A 15,692-nucleotide genomic window follows, 5' to 3' on the forward strand; every position below is an offset into this window, starting at 1 on the left:
AAATTAGTCAAAAATATTAAAATAAATATTTTTATAGGACACAGAAAAAGTACAAAAAACAGCTCTACTATAACCTTCCAATGAGCAATCAAATTGTCAAACGCGAGGAAAAAGATACGAAACATCTAAAAATGAATTTGTTATTCTAAAAAAAGCTAAAAAAATCACTACTTTTTTTCAATATCGCGTGTTTATGCCATTTAATTTCTTAAAGCGTTTTACATATTTTTTTTTTTTTTTAAACAGACTTTGACAACAGCACGATTCCTGGACTTATAAGATAAGGGACGATAATATAATTATTCCTGGATGATGATAAGAGTTTTTATGATTTTTTGTAGATATGGCCTGTACTCACCACATTTTACACTAAGCTGGTAGCACATATCGCAATGAAAAAAGACCTTAAAAAATTAGTAGGCACATATCTACAAACCTTTTTCAAAAATATTATTTTCTTCTACAAATAACTTTAATAAGAACGCAAAACACCAGCAATTATTCTTTTGTCACTTCAAATCTTCGTCAAACGAGTTAGCCCAGCCTGGTTATGCAAAAATCATCGTTTTCACGGCAAAATTTTTCGCAGATATCTGAAGCTTTTAAGACATAGGTGGGGATAACGAATAGATGAAAAGGTACTCGTATTTTTACCTTGCGTTTTTTTAAACAATAATTTATGGTCACAATTTGATTTGTCTATAAGTTTTTTCCGTTACATTTTAAATAAACAATATTTATATCATTTCTTTATATCAAGAGTATCTATATTTTCCCGTTTTTTCAATTAAAATTGATAAACAATTTGCGGAGATATTTGCCAAAAAGCAGTTTTTTGCACTAATTTATAAATTTTATTAATTTTTTTATTAACAAAATAAAATGTTATTAATACAATTAAACATCGAGGAATTACAGTACTTTAAATTTCTGCGAAATTTCTCCCAGATCGATCAAATAGTTTAAATGTTATTTAATTTATTTATCCCTGAGGCTAGTTATTTAAACTATTGAACTTGCCCTATGAATAATGCTAGACACATTTAGCAAATTTCACAGAATTCTTTAAGACTTAAATTATCTTAGAAGTTAAATACATATTGCGTTTTCATCGAAATTATTTACAAAATAAACGTTTGAAAAAGGGGTATGTTTTTTACTTACAAACAATTGTAATAACTTCTATATTTTTCAAGCTATAGACTTGTACGTACAACCATTGGATAGCTGGTAAAAAAACTCACAATTGAAAAACAAAAAAACCTTCCATGACCAATAGGAACGAAGTTAGCGACCATTTTTAAAAAAATCATGTCTCCATTGTTTATAAACATTAAGAAGTAAAGTTTGCACAAATTTTGAATAACAATCAAAACTGTATATTGAAACTTATATCTATAAAATTCATCCAATTTTTCGAAACTTACAGCCTTTCGAAACGAAGATACTTTCGAAAGATCGACATAGGAAAGTGGAGGGGAAACTGTTTCAGCTCCACTCTCAAAAATTTCGTCAGTCTCAGTCTTAGATTAAAGATTCGGTTTCGAAGTCGGTTTCGTTAATCTAAGGTCTCAGTGTAGTGTCTTTAGAAAGCAATATACTTATACTTCTTTGAGTAAAATATTTTATGTATTTTGAACAAAAAAGTTTTAACTAAACGATACTTAAAATTCAACAGAAATATCGGTAAATTATCTTTTAAACTAGAAACTCTGCCATCAACTCAAGGTGCAGCCAAACAGCATGTTCTTCGAGTTTACTATCAATTACAAATGTGGTTAGGTAATACGTTAGATGCTTGTGCCTATGGTTGAAGACAAAGTGCCACTGGTTTTGAACCAATTTATACTCTAGATAGTTTAATTCCCGAAGAGATATTAAAGCACATTACATAAAAATGCACCACAGGTTGTAAAACTACTAGATGTGGGTGCAGAAAACGTGGTTTGAATTGTACGAACTTGTGCATAAATTGTACTGAGGAAGAAGTAGAGAAGAAAATATGCTGCAACCTCGGTACAGTTATGTTTGATGACGACAGTGATTCTGAAGATGTATATTTAGAGACTGATTTAATAAGTGAAGACAAACAACCTGCAAAAATACAAACAATTATAATTAATATAAGGAATATAATAATATAATGTGTAAAAAATTGTACATATTATTACATCATTGATATGAAATGAAAAAAAATATATGTTGATTTTTCGAGATTTTCCTAGATTTTCGAGGGGGGGGGGGGTGAAAATGATGTTATCATTATTAATACTGCGACAGACTATTCCAGCCAAATAATTAAAAAAAAAAAGAGTTTTTACAGTGAATTTCAAATAGACTTAATTTTTCCGAGGATTCCCATATTTTCCGGCCAGTGAAAACTATGTAGTCATTCATATTTTGACGAGCTACCCCAGAATAAAAAAAGAGGCTTACAGCTGCAATGGAAGCCAAGATAATGTAAATTTGTCCTACGTATTTCAATTTGATGTTCCGATGTCGAAAAAAAAAACGGAGCTGAAACAGTTATCCTCTCCACTTTGACACTTTCCTATGTCGATCTTTTGAAAGCACCTTCGTTTCGAATGGCTGTAAGTTTCGAAAAAATTGGATGAATTTTATAGCTATAAGTTTTAATATAAAGATTAGATTTTCATTCAAAATTTGTGCAAATTTTACTTCTTAATGTTTATAAACAATGGAGATATGATTTTTTTAAAAATAGTCGCTAACTTCGTTCCTACTAGTCATAGAAGTTTTTTTTTGATGTGAGTTTTTTTACCAGCTATCCAATGGTTGTACGTACAAGTCGGTAGCTTAAAAAATATAAAAGTTATTACAATTGTTTATAAGTAAAAAAAAAACCCTTTTTCAAACGTTTATTTTGTAAATTTCGATGAAAAAGCAATATGCATTTAACTTTTGAGTTAAGTCTTAAAGAATCCTATGAAATTTGCTAAATGAGTCTAGCATCATTCATAGGGCAAGTTTAATAGTTTAAATAATTAGCCTTAGGGATAAATAAATTAAACAACTTTGAAACTATTTGACCGATCGGGGGGAAGTTTCGCACAAATTTAAAGGACAGTAATTCCTCGATGTTTAAGTGCGTTAATAACATTTTATTTTGTTAATAAAATTTATAAAAAAGTGCAAAAAACTGCTTTTTTGCAAATATCTCTGTAAATTATTTATCAATTTTAATTTAAAAATTATATAAATATATATAAATATTGTTTATTTAAAGTATAACGGAAACAACTTATAGACAAAAAATCAAATTGTGACCATAAATTATTGTTTAAAAAAAAACGTAAGTTCAAAATCATCATCATCATTATCATCATTTTGACTTTACAACCCTGTGTGGGTCCTAGCCTCCCCAAGAATTTTCTCCAGTCGTCCCTATCCATCGCCTTCCTCCGCCAAGCACGTATTTCCATATTTCTCATATCTTGATCTATGTTATCTAGGAATCTTGTTCTGGGTCTTCCTCTTCTTCTTTGACCAATAGGTCTATCAAGGAGCGTTTTTCTAGCTGGGTCGGTTTGCTCCATCCGCATTACATGGCCTACCCACCTCAGACCATCTTTATGTGTTTTACGATATCTGGTTCCTGGTATATCCTATAGAGTTCGAAGTTGTATCGTCTTCTCCAGACACCATTTTCATTTACCGCTTCATAGATGCGCCTTATTATTTTTCTTTCGAAACATCCTAACATGTTTTCATTGCTTTTTGTTAAAGTCCAGGTTTCTGAACCATATGTTAGGACTGGGCGTATTATTGTTTTGTAGAGTTTTACTTTTGTATTTCTTGATCTAACTGTAAGGTAAAAATACGAGTACCTTTTCATTTATAGATTCGAGTACCTTATCTATTCGTCATCTAACAACCCCCACCTATGTCTGCATATGCGAAACATTTTTCGACTTAGCCCAGACTGGGCTTAATGGTCTGCTTGAGAGATACATTGTAAATAAGGCAAAACATACTTATGTTTTGAATTTTAGATTTCGAAAGGTTAATTATATTTATTTATTAAATTTTCTCTGAAAGGAGCTTCAAAAATAGTAGGTCAGCATTTCTTTTTTAATGAAACAGATGTAACTATACCATGGTAAGTGTCGGAAGCATGTAAAATTGATCGATTTTTTACAGAAAATTTCATTCTTATTGCATTTTTAATACTGAATATTGTTACACCTGGTTGTTAAAAATAATTGCGCAATCGATTACTTTGTGTAAAATCTTCTTCTGTCATCTTGTAACGCTGGATTTTTCTATGCCTTCTTCAGAACTTCCTGCTAACTTATTGGATCATAGACAAACTGACAATGGGTCCTTGAGTATCTCTATACTAGGTCAAAATCTCTATCAGATGGTAACATAGTGTCTTCTACGACAGGAAACATAGTACTGTACTTGATTAAGGTACCCTTAGGCTAAAATCCTGGGCCAAATAGCAGTTATAGTCCAATTTTTGTTTTTTCTCCCGTAATTGTCAGAGATAGCAACGAGTTTTTCACCGCTGAGATTGTTAAGTTCAAAATACTTTAGTAAGCTACATCCTATTTCGTCGGCACCTCTGGCTGCAGTAGATTATTTCCACATTTAAAAGTATCCATGCCTAGGATGTAGGCAATAAATACTGAAATTATAGCAGAATATTTTTTTCTTATTAAACGTTAGATCAGTGAAAAGTTTTGGGGTGGGAAATGCTTGTTGGAAATCAAAAGTTATTGCCTATAACCCTGGATTTTCCGGTGCTTATTTTCTTGCCTTACCAATTACATCTTGCCCAGTTTTAGATTTGTGGTGCAGCTCTGGTTCTGTAATTAGCTGCTTTAATTTATCGTTATCGTTGTTAGCTTTGGCTTCCTTTATTCCGATATTGGTAGAATCGCAAACACTGCAAGAATCTGTTTTTGTAGATATAAAAAAAAAATATTATACTCCTCCTTTTTCCTAGTCTGATAAACCTCATAACAGGATTCTATGCTATACCCTATTGTTACAAACATAGGATATCGGTTGTTGGTCCTCAAATAATGGCTTTATAATTTTGACAATTTTGTGATAATAGAACACATCCAATTTAATTGTTCGTCGTTGTATTTTCTTTCCTGTTGTTAATGACGGCCTCTCTTATTCATACTTGGCGTATTACGTCCCTGCGCAATATTAGAGACAATGCTCTCTATTTTTCCCCTACTGCTTTGCAATCCATGGATATTGATAAACGTCTTTTTGTATACTCTGGTTTTTTTCCTCTTTTCTTCGGAAAATACCACTAAATACTCGATTGTCCAATACAACCTGAAAGGAGCATCTTTTTTTAAGTCTTCCATTTGACTTTATCAAATTTTAAGCAAACAAAGAGGTAAGCATTTTGAACCTTCTGATACTCCATATTATAAAATTCTGTGAAAATATATGAGCACTCTAGTACTAGTCCAATCTCAAAACATTTTTGCTTGCAATTCTCGCCTTTTCTCTTTGTATTTTTTGGTTTTATAGGTTTCTTTATGGTTTCGCAACTTCTGATCCCTAATTTGATCATTAAAAACTGCCTTAGGATTTTGTCTTTTCCTTTCTTGTTCTTGAAATCCATCATCGTTTATGCGCTTGCATTCTCCTTCTTCTTATTCTTGAGATCCATCACCCTCCTTGCGTTTTCGTCTCGTCTTTTTTTTTTCGTTTCTGCGATCCATTTTGCACTATAATGTAAAACACGGTATCTACACCAGATACCACTAGTAAATTACATAGAGATCATGTGATGTAGAGTATGGTATCTGCAGTAGTTACCACTTTTTACGTTAGATAACCTTAAAACATATACTTAACCCTCCGTTAGTCGCTAGGAAAAACTGAGCATCAAGAGTCGCTACGGTGTCTGAGACCGACAATTAAAAAAATAGTTATCGCTATAAAATTCATACAAATATTTTATATTGTGTATAGGAATGACTGAAAAATATTTTATTGAAAAACAACAGATACAAAATGAAAAACACTAGTATAACAATATATGGTTATTTGTAGTATAAAATTAAATTAAAAAAAAGTGCTTTAAATCTTTGAACTGGAAAAACAGTCCGTAATTTTTAGATAAGAGGAACATAGACTAACTAAAAAAAAATAACTCAGGTTTTTAACAAAAACATAAAGTAAGCATTTCACTTGATTTAGTAAGTGAGACATTTTATGTTGTAGCGTCACTCAGGCAAAGCTGACATATTCCATAAATATGTTCATCTGGATTCACACGATTACGAACAAAGTTATTTCTTATTAAGTCTAGATATTTGTTCGTACTTTCCACAATCATTTCTAACATAGCATTATTACAAAATATTTCCAAATATCACTAGGAGTCTTCAAGTCACGTATAGATAATCTCGACATCGGCAAACGTACTACGTAATTTTCTTGCCTTTTTCTAACATTTCTTGGTGGAACAACCATTTTCCATTTGGTATCTTTATCTTTTCCAATAAACGCTAATGTATTACTTCCACTTTCTTCTTCCTCGTCTGTTACATCTTAATCCGATTCACTTTCGCCATCACGTTCCTCAATTTGGTCGATTTCGTTTTGACTTCCCTCATCGTCAAAATAATTTTCATCGTCAGTATGAACCATTTCCCATAATTCCAAACAAGTGTTTTTGTTCGGCTTCAAAGAACATCTATAAATAAGAATTGATAAAAACTTACCAATAAAATGCAATAATAAGATGCTAAATATTTACCTGTTCTCCAAATTATGCCAACAAATAATAACAACACCGATAGTCGCTACGGACTCTCGCACCAAAAATAACTATAAAACTCGCACAACTGTACCCAGGCAGGTAAGAATGTACACTAACACGAGTTTGGTTGATAGGGAGAAGTACAGAAAGTGACGATAGAAAAATAACAATTATTTGTAAATCCTGAATGAATAATTTTGTCGTCGGTGTGTGACATCGATAGCGACCAACGGAGGGTTAAAACGTTTTTATGTTACTCACCTCCATGTCACCTTTATATCAATACTATTTGCGCTAGGATTATTTATAACACGACTGCTCATCGGTTAAGTAGGGATCATGTTGTGATGAAATTTCGTCGCAGGATTCACTGTGTACATCACATTCTTCGAGAAAATTGTTGTCTCGACGGTACTGACAGCCATTTTTTCACACAGTCTATATTTAATAAATATGTTGACACACGTAAATATCATCTTCTACACTATTAAAACGATGCCATTTGTTTGTAATTTTTGGTAAATTAAAGCGGAATATGATTTGTATGTACGCATTTACCATATATTACTCCCAGTAACTTAATTTTAAGTAAAATATTACTTACCAGGTTTTACACTCGAACCCATCAATTATGAAAATAAAATCTTCTTCTTAAAGTGCCTATCCGTTCCGGACGTTGGCGATCATCACGGCTATCTTCACTTTGCTTATTGCAGCGCGGAACAGTTCAGTGGTAGTCGTGTTATACCACTTTCGCAAATTTTGAAGCCAGGAAATGCGTCTTCTTCCCGGTCCTCTCTTACCATTTACTTTCCCTTGGAGAATCAGCTGGAGAAGGCCGTAACGTTCTTGATTTCTCATTACATGACCTAGATATTCCAACTTTTTAGTTTTGACGGTCATGAGAATTTCACATTCTTTCCCCATTCTACGCAGGACCTCCACATTAGTAACTCTGTCAACCCAGGATATACGTAAGATGCGCCTATAACACCACATTTCGGAAGCTTCGAGCCGATTCATAGATGCAACAGTCAGTGTCCATGCTTCCATTCCGTAGAGCAGAACTGTGAATATGTAGCAGTTCAATAGACGGCATTTTGTTTTTAATGATATGTCTCGACTGTTGAAAATAGTTCTCATTCTAACGAATGCTGCTTTTGCTTTTATTATTCGCTGTTTAATTTCTGTTAAGTGGTCCCATTGGCTATTTAAATTGGTGCCTAGATATGTATATTGCTCGACTCTTTCGATATTCTGTTGGTTGATTGTAAGTTGAGCGTTTAGTATTGGTTTTTTACTAATTGTCATAAATTTGGTTTTCTTTATGTTAAGAGCTAGTCCGTATCTGTTGCGGACTTCTGTTATGCGATTTGTTAATATCTGTAAGTCATTCAGATTATCGGCAAAAACTATAGTGTCATCTGCATATCTAATGTTATTCAACCATTCACCGTTTATTAGTATTCCTTTCGCACAACCGTCTAAAGCTTCCTTAAATACCCATTCAGAATAAATATTGAACAAAAATGGAGACAAAATACAGCCCTGTCGTACTCCACGTTCTATTGCAATTTTATCAGTTAACTGGTCTTCTATTTTGGTCTTCTGGTCCAAAGTCTGGAAAATAAAATAAAAAAGCCAAAACTGCTGAAGAAGCTTATAAAAACCACATGGGAAGGATGTAATAACAAAGCAAACGGGAGTTTCTTGCATGTGACTTTCTTGTTTCCTATATATTCTTGTTTGTTTACACACGATATTTTACAATAGTTAGATGTATATTATTATCATAGATAACTTTTATTATTTTCTTTATTGACAGATGTAATTTAAAATGCATGAAGCTTATATCTGAAGATGTTATTCAAAGTACTATAAAGTTTGTTTATAAATTTCATATTAAAAATGCGCAATACACACACCTCCAGGCATTAATTAAGAAGAAGAAAATACAGAGAAAACGGTATCTATCTAAAGAAAAAAAAACGCCATATATCTAAAGAAAAAAGAGTTTATATAGCAGATATTGAAATCCATAATACTTTTCTTATAGTGCCGTGTACCTATAGTGCATTTGCAAATTACCTTAAGGCCAGACGTCTATCTTTTGCGGTATGTAAACACTCGCTAGTGATATTTATTCCTATACAGTTCTTTATATTTCGTAACCATGACATTTGTTTGTAACCTATTCCTCTCCTGTCCTCAATCTTTCCTTGGATAATTAGTTAATGGATTGCGTTTTTTATCTTTTCAGGATATGGCCCAGATATCCAATTTTTCGTACTTTAATTGAGTAATTATCTCTTAGTGTTTTGCCCTTCTTAAGACGTCCTCGTTTCATGACCCTATTTGTCCATGGTATGCGGAACATTCTTCGCAAGGACCATATTTCAAAGGCCTTCAACCTGTTAATGGAGGATATTTTTAACGTCCATGTCTCCATGCCGTACACCAATATGGACTATACATACCATTTTACCATCCTGTACCTGAGATTGAAAGAAAGATTGCAGTTACATTGTAGCGGTTTAAATTGAATAAAAGCTTGTCTTGCTTGTTTGGTACTGCATTTTATTTCTTGTTGAGGATGCCATTGGTCATTCAGTATGATTCCCAAGTATTTGAATGTTGTCACTTGCTTAATTGGAGCGGTATCTACTTGAAGCTGTACTCATAAAAGTGAATTTTTTTTATTGTCATGCATTTAGTTTGTCCAGCATTTATTTTTAAGCCATATATTTTTCCTACGGTATTTATTTTATTTAGCATCAACTGCAAATCATGTTAGTTGTCTGTGATTATAGCAGTGTCGTCGGCGTAACGAATGTTATTTATCGGGTGCATGTTGAGCTTTATACCGCACTTAGAGTCTTTAAGTACATTTGCAAAAACATTTTCCATATAGAGGTTGAACAGGAGACAAAATACACCCCTGTCGCACCTGTTAAGCCTCACATGTGCTTTTTAATTCTAATAGAGATTTTGGATTACTCTTATATCTTTCTCTTCAATTTAATCGTTGTGTACCATTTTTAATATTGCATCGTCTTTTACGGTATCAAACGCTTTTTCATAATCGAGGAATGTCATGAATATATCCTTTCGTTGGTCCACACAGTCCACTCTACAAGAGTATTCAACCAGAAAGCTGCTTTACGTGTACACAGCTTACTCTTGAACCCAAATTATGTCTCACCGCTTAGATCTTCCAGTTTTCTGAACATTTTTGTGTGAAGGATACGAAGAAATATTTTAAGCAAATGACTTAGTAAACCGATCAGTCTATGGTCTTTGCATTTTACCATTTTTTGTGATTTATGGATCATTATAAAGATTGGCCTGTGTCCAAATCCACAAAATACAAGCACAAAAATTTTATTAAAAAATACAGGAAGTGGAAGTATAAGAATGAGCCCAAGCTACATGGAGTTTGATTTGATTTTATGCATTATTTGCCACTGTCACATATCTCCAGGATGTCTGTTCTCTTCGCCTTTATTTTTTTTACCTTTATAAGCTTTGCATATAAGCTAAAATACTATACACTGCTAGCCAAAAGTCTCTCTACTAAGTGTTTAAAATGTCTTGCCATACTCGTTCAGATGCGGGAGAGGGGTATTGCCTTCACCCAACAATTCTATCGGAACTGGATTTATTTTCAGATTTGTGTGCTCGCCAAAATCAGAATCATACCATAGTCTAAATTCTTTTATCACTGATAGCTGAACAAAGTTACACTATAAAGAAGATACAATATATTATTCGCTAGGTAGCTAAAAGACGTTGCTCATTCCTGCCAAATGATAGAATTTTAGAGACAGCAAAGAGACATATTCAAAGAAGTGACAAAATTTACACTCCCTATGAATAGGAAAATTTTATAGCTGGGGCCAATAAAAATTTTGTACAGTATAGCCCGAAATAAACAGTAGTGAAACTAAAACATAGGTTTTTCTTTGTGCGCGCTGCCATACCCAAGTTAACTAGTATAGACCTGTCAAGTAATCCCTAAACAATGATTTAGTAGGGCCTCATTGTTAAAAATGGTGTTAAGTACAGAGGAGAAAGTGTTTCTGGTAGAGCATTATTTTCTCTTATATGGAATCGGCCGACGTAATGGTGCAAGTCTGTGATACGTGTTTGATCAATTCACACAACGATTTAATAAGTTCTACAAATAATGCTGTAATTTTAAAGGTTATTAAATAGTTCGGAAATACGGGTAATATATTGTGCCAACGATAAGAAAACTCGGGGCGCCCCAGGACAGTTAACAACAACAATACTCATGAACATTTTTTGAGCGAATCTTGGAAAATCCGAAAGCCAGCCAAACAAGGACAGCGTTACATCTTGGCTTAAAAAGAACGACCTTCCAAAGAATCCCGAAGGAGCTGGATACATTTTCGTATGTGATTCTGGTTTTGGTATATATTTAAATTTCTATTGGCATAGTTTTTGGTATATATTTAAACTTAACATATACCAAACACTTCAAAAACTCTAAGCGCGATACAACTTATACTTTAAACAATATTTAACAAACTTTAATAAAAAGGATGGAAAATCTATAATTAGATAATAGGTAATAAGCTCGTTCAAATCCAAGTTACAAAATTCAAACTAAGAGAGGAAAATTTTAAACTTTTATATAATTTTTTTAAAGTATGCAAAATAAATTTTGTTTACAGTCTGTAGCAAACCCTTCTTTTAGTGCGTCACTAATTTTGACATAATATAGGATTTTAAGAACGTCGAGAATTATTGCATGTCATTTTAGTTAAATTTGACAGTCGCTGGATAGAAATCTCTATTTTTCTAATTGAAAATAATTTAATAATTTTAATATTAGTCTTTGTTCTTTCTCGATATATCTCGGCATATTTAAAATATTTTTATGACAATAAATACAAAATTAAATTTTCATTGTAAAATGTCTGATAATACTAACCTAGAATGACAATTATTTTATCAGTTGACGTTGTGAAAGTACTGTCAAGATCGAGACCTTCTACGTCAAATTATATTTATGCGCATCATTGATTGGATATCTATTAAGCGTATTCTAAACTCCAACCAATTATACATCCGTAAGTAGAATTAGCATTACGATAAATAATTTTCCAAGTTCTATGTATAATAATCACAGACTCACGTTTTTTTCTGTCACTTCTAGCTTAATGTGTTAGAGAGAATTCGATCAACTATGACGCACTGAAAGAAGGGTTTGGGACGAACTATAGCTTAAATATACAATGTTACTTGAAATGAGGATAAATATGAACTATATGCATCTATATGCACTTTGACTATATTCCGCCCGTAGTCATAAAATTTTTTTTTGTAAAAAGCAGTGTTTATAATTAATTATATATTATATTAACTGAATTTAGTATATTTAGTCGAAATCGAACAAACATCAAATATTTGTTTAAAGTTTTGCGACAGTCACCCCGTAATTGCTGTGAGGAAAGCCGCCCCCTGACCTACTCTCTTATCGGGGTGTCTTGAGACCACCGTAATGTTTCAATAAAATATAGAGGCCGTATTTTTATGCCCTCGGGTTGATGAATGGCTGTATCCTTTATTAAAAGAATGAGCGACTGAGGAGCTGGATTCGGCAAAAACAAAGATAAACATGAAATCAATCATAAAAGCTGATGAGGAAAAAGAGCGCCGAGATGTAGACGACTCGAAGAAAAAATGGCTTGTTTTTTGAGGATTTTATTAAAGCAGAAAGGTATTGGACATGAGATTGGGGACAATAAAGAAACTGAGTATTCGAGAGGGACACAAAACGCTAAACTTTTGTGGATTTTGAATTAATATTATTATTTTTACCAAAATTGACAACTAATAAAAGAGCCTTAAACAAAGAGTCAAAAACGTAGTTTATAGACTATTTTGTTAGATACCGAACGAAAATTTATTTTAAAATGTATTCATAATTACTCTGCTGTGCCATATACGCACACGATTGACTTTAATGACTAACTGATGGTCAATGCTTATTTTACATCATGAAAAAATTGTAATTTTAATAGTGTATAGAAACGATTGTGACTGATGCCATTCATTTTCCGATACACTTAGTACTTTTTGTTTAGCAAAACACTTAAAATCAGTAATTACTATTTTAGGTGGGAATAAGCCACAATTGAAGTTTAAATAGGTTAAAAACGTCAATAAACTTATTTTAAACTTTAATTGCGGCTTATTCCCATTAAAATAGTAATTACTTTAAGATGCCACAAGAAAATAGAGAACAATACTTTAAATCAGATACCGACACTGATTCACTAACTCTTTCGACGTACTTTGTATTGCTTTACGTTCGTAATGATCAGATTTTTCGTAACCTTGCAAACCAGCATGAGATAGAATCCAAATAAAATTAACGTGTTATTTTATTTCCTGTAGAAGATCAAACTGTTGTTGAATTAACCCAGATATTAGTGAAACTTTTATTGTTAACATTTTGAATTAATTTCGAATTTTCATGGAAATTATAGCATATGGAACCAAAAAACACAATCATATATTTTTTTATGACGATACCTGTCAAGTTTTGACATGTTCTTTTAAAAGGACGGTAGTAATATACGGTACCAGATATCATATATATTTTATTAGTATCAATTTACAAAGAATTAAAGGATTTAAAACAAAATTTTGGATGTAAAGGTATTTTGCACTTTTCACACAAAAACTGGACTTTTTTGTGACAATATCCACATCGCGATTGCTTTTCTTGATAAATAACCAAGTGGTTAATACCGTCATATCTTGAATTGGCTACCGAATTCGAATTCCGCTTAGAAGGTCCGCGTTTTGTTTCTTTTTTAAAAGTTTCCAAAATATTAGTTGCAATAGATCTTCTAAATTCAAGTTGATCCAGTTTACCGTCTTGAGTTTTGTGAATCTGCCACGCATTTTAAATAGCCATATCAACGCAATGAGCAAAAAGGGGAAAATACCATTTCTTTCCTCTTATGGACACTCGATATAAACTGATGTTCTGGTCACTGCGATCAACGCCACCCATGAAGTTATTGTATATTCTAACAATATTTGGTTGAGGAACTTAAATATGTTTTTTCTCTGCTTGTGGCGGCAAACCACTATTCCTGTATTTTTATCAAGACGATACTCGTATTTACCACGTTCAGTTTTTTTCATAATAGATGAACAGGGTAAAGGGCATTTCATGGTGCGATTTTCCCTTACAGTTTATGTACCAAATATGCCTCTTTGTTTTAGCTCATGCAGTAAATGAATAGAAGTAAAATAATTATCAAAAATAAGATGGAATCGCCTTTGAGGCCATACTTAATTCAATCTGTCTGCATAGGATAGAACTACTGATGCACCCAATCCAAGGACTTTATATTGTTCAGGTATTGTAGTGGAATTACCTTGGTAAGGAGAAAACCAAACTATGTATCCCAGACGAAGGGCTCCTACCCACATTTTGTACCCCCAACGGATTGGTTTTCCCCTGATGAATTGTTTTGTGGGATGGCGACCAAAATACGGAACCATTGCCTCATCTATGCTGTAATGTTGTTCTAAAGGGGAAAATTGTATAAATTTTTTGTTTATTACGTCGAACAGGGGTCGCATCTTGGCAAATCTATCAAATTTATCTAATGACAAGTTATTGCAAACATGCAAAACTTTTATTATGTGGGAAAATCTATCCCTAGATATAGCAGCTACCACCATTGCGTTGTGCGAATCGTCACGATTTTCCCAGTACATGTAACTTTTCGGCACAACCACATAACCACTCAATACAAGAACGCCTATAAAACATCGAATCTCATTTTGAGTAATGTCGTTCAAAAGATTTCTTTGTCCTGCGTAGATGTTAGTGTATTCGGTAACCAAATTGATGACTTCATCATCAAAAAACAAATTGAAAATTTCCATCGGCGAATGAGTCATTTTCGGTCCAAAGGAAAATTGACTTTTCCAGTAAGTACAATCAGGGTGTTAATACAAGTCTCCTTGAATCCAGTGTACAGATATTCTCTTCTCTAATTGATGGGGCAGCATTTCATTGGAAAGAAACAAAGCCAATGGTATATTGTCATCATCCGAATCTTCTTCTGGTAGGCTGGAATTCACAGAATCTTGTGGTAATTCAGTCGCGTTGTCAAAAACAAGTTCTACATCGTTTCTCAACTGACTACCTGGTAAATTATTTATTGTAGTTAGTTCTTCATCGCCGGAGTCGCAATCGGTGACATCATCATTGGCATTTTCTGGGGGAAATATGATCAAACCATCTGGAGGGACTGGGATTTCATCAGAATCAAGCTCTTCTAACAGCTCATGCAATTTGAGAGGCCTCCTGAAACAATACGCACGTTAGTAGTACTAATTACTACCGTCCTTTTAAAAGAACAAAATGAAATCCCAAGCGGCGAGCCTTTGAAACAACGTGACAACTATTCGAGCCAAGAATATACGTACATAAGTCCCTATTATACAATAATCCACATGCCAATGCCGTGAAATAACAGTTTTTTAATTCTCGACTTACCTCCAATTATAAGCATCCATTTTGTAGTCCAAAACCTGGCAATTTACACAGATAACCTCACAATTACAGCATGTGCGCGCACTAAAATCGTTAAAACTTGTCGAATGCTGGCTCTTGAAAACACTCCATCTAGAGCCATCTATCAGTTGGTAGCTGTACTAACCTAAATTACGCATAATTTACACTGCCTTTTAAAAGGACGGTAGTAATATCTGGGTCAAATAGTCTATAGAATCATTTGTTTACAGCTCTTTTGCTTTACACAGCTCTTTGCTAACAGATTATCAAAAATTTGAAGATCTTTTGGTCACCTATTTAAATTAGCACTTTATAAGTAATAGTAATTTAAATTGTAATATAATATTTAAAGTAACAACT

General features: G+C 33.0%; 1 protein-coding gene across 4 annotated transcripts in view; it reads right to left on the reverse strand.

Annotated features, from left to right (window-relative positions):
- The window catches only part of LOC140449314 (protein O-mannosyl-transferase TMTC1-like), a 1,384,234-nt gene that overhangs the window by 275,709 nt on the left and 1,092,833 nt on the right, over nt 1-15,692 (reverse strand). The gene's annotated exons all lie outside the window — the stretch shown is intronic.

This window comes from Diabrotica undecimpunctata, chromosome 1, assembly GCF_040954645.1.
Source record: "Diabrotica undecimpunctata isolate CICGRU chromosome 1, icDiaUnde3, whole genome shotgun sequence".
Classification (NCBI taxonomy): Eukaryota; Metazoa; Arthropoda; class Insecta; order Coleoptera; family Chrysomelidae; genus Diabrotica; species Diabrotica undecimpunctata.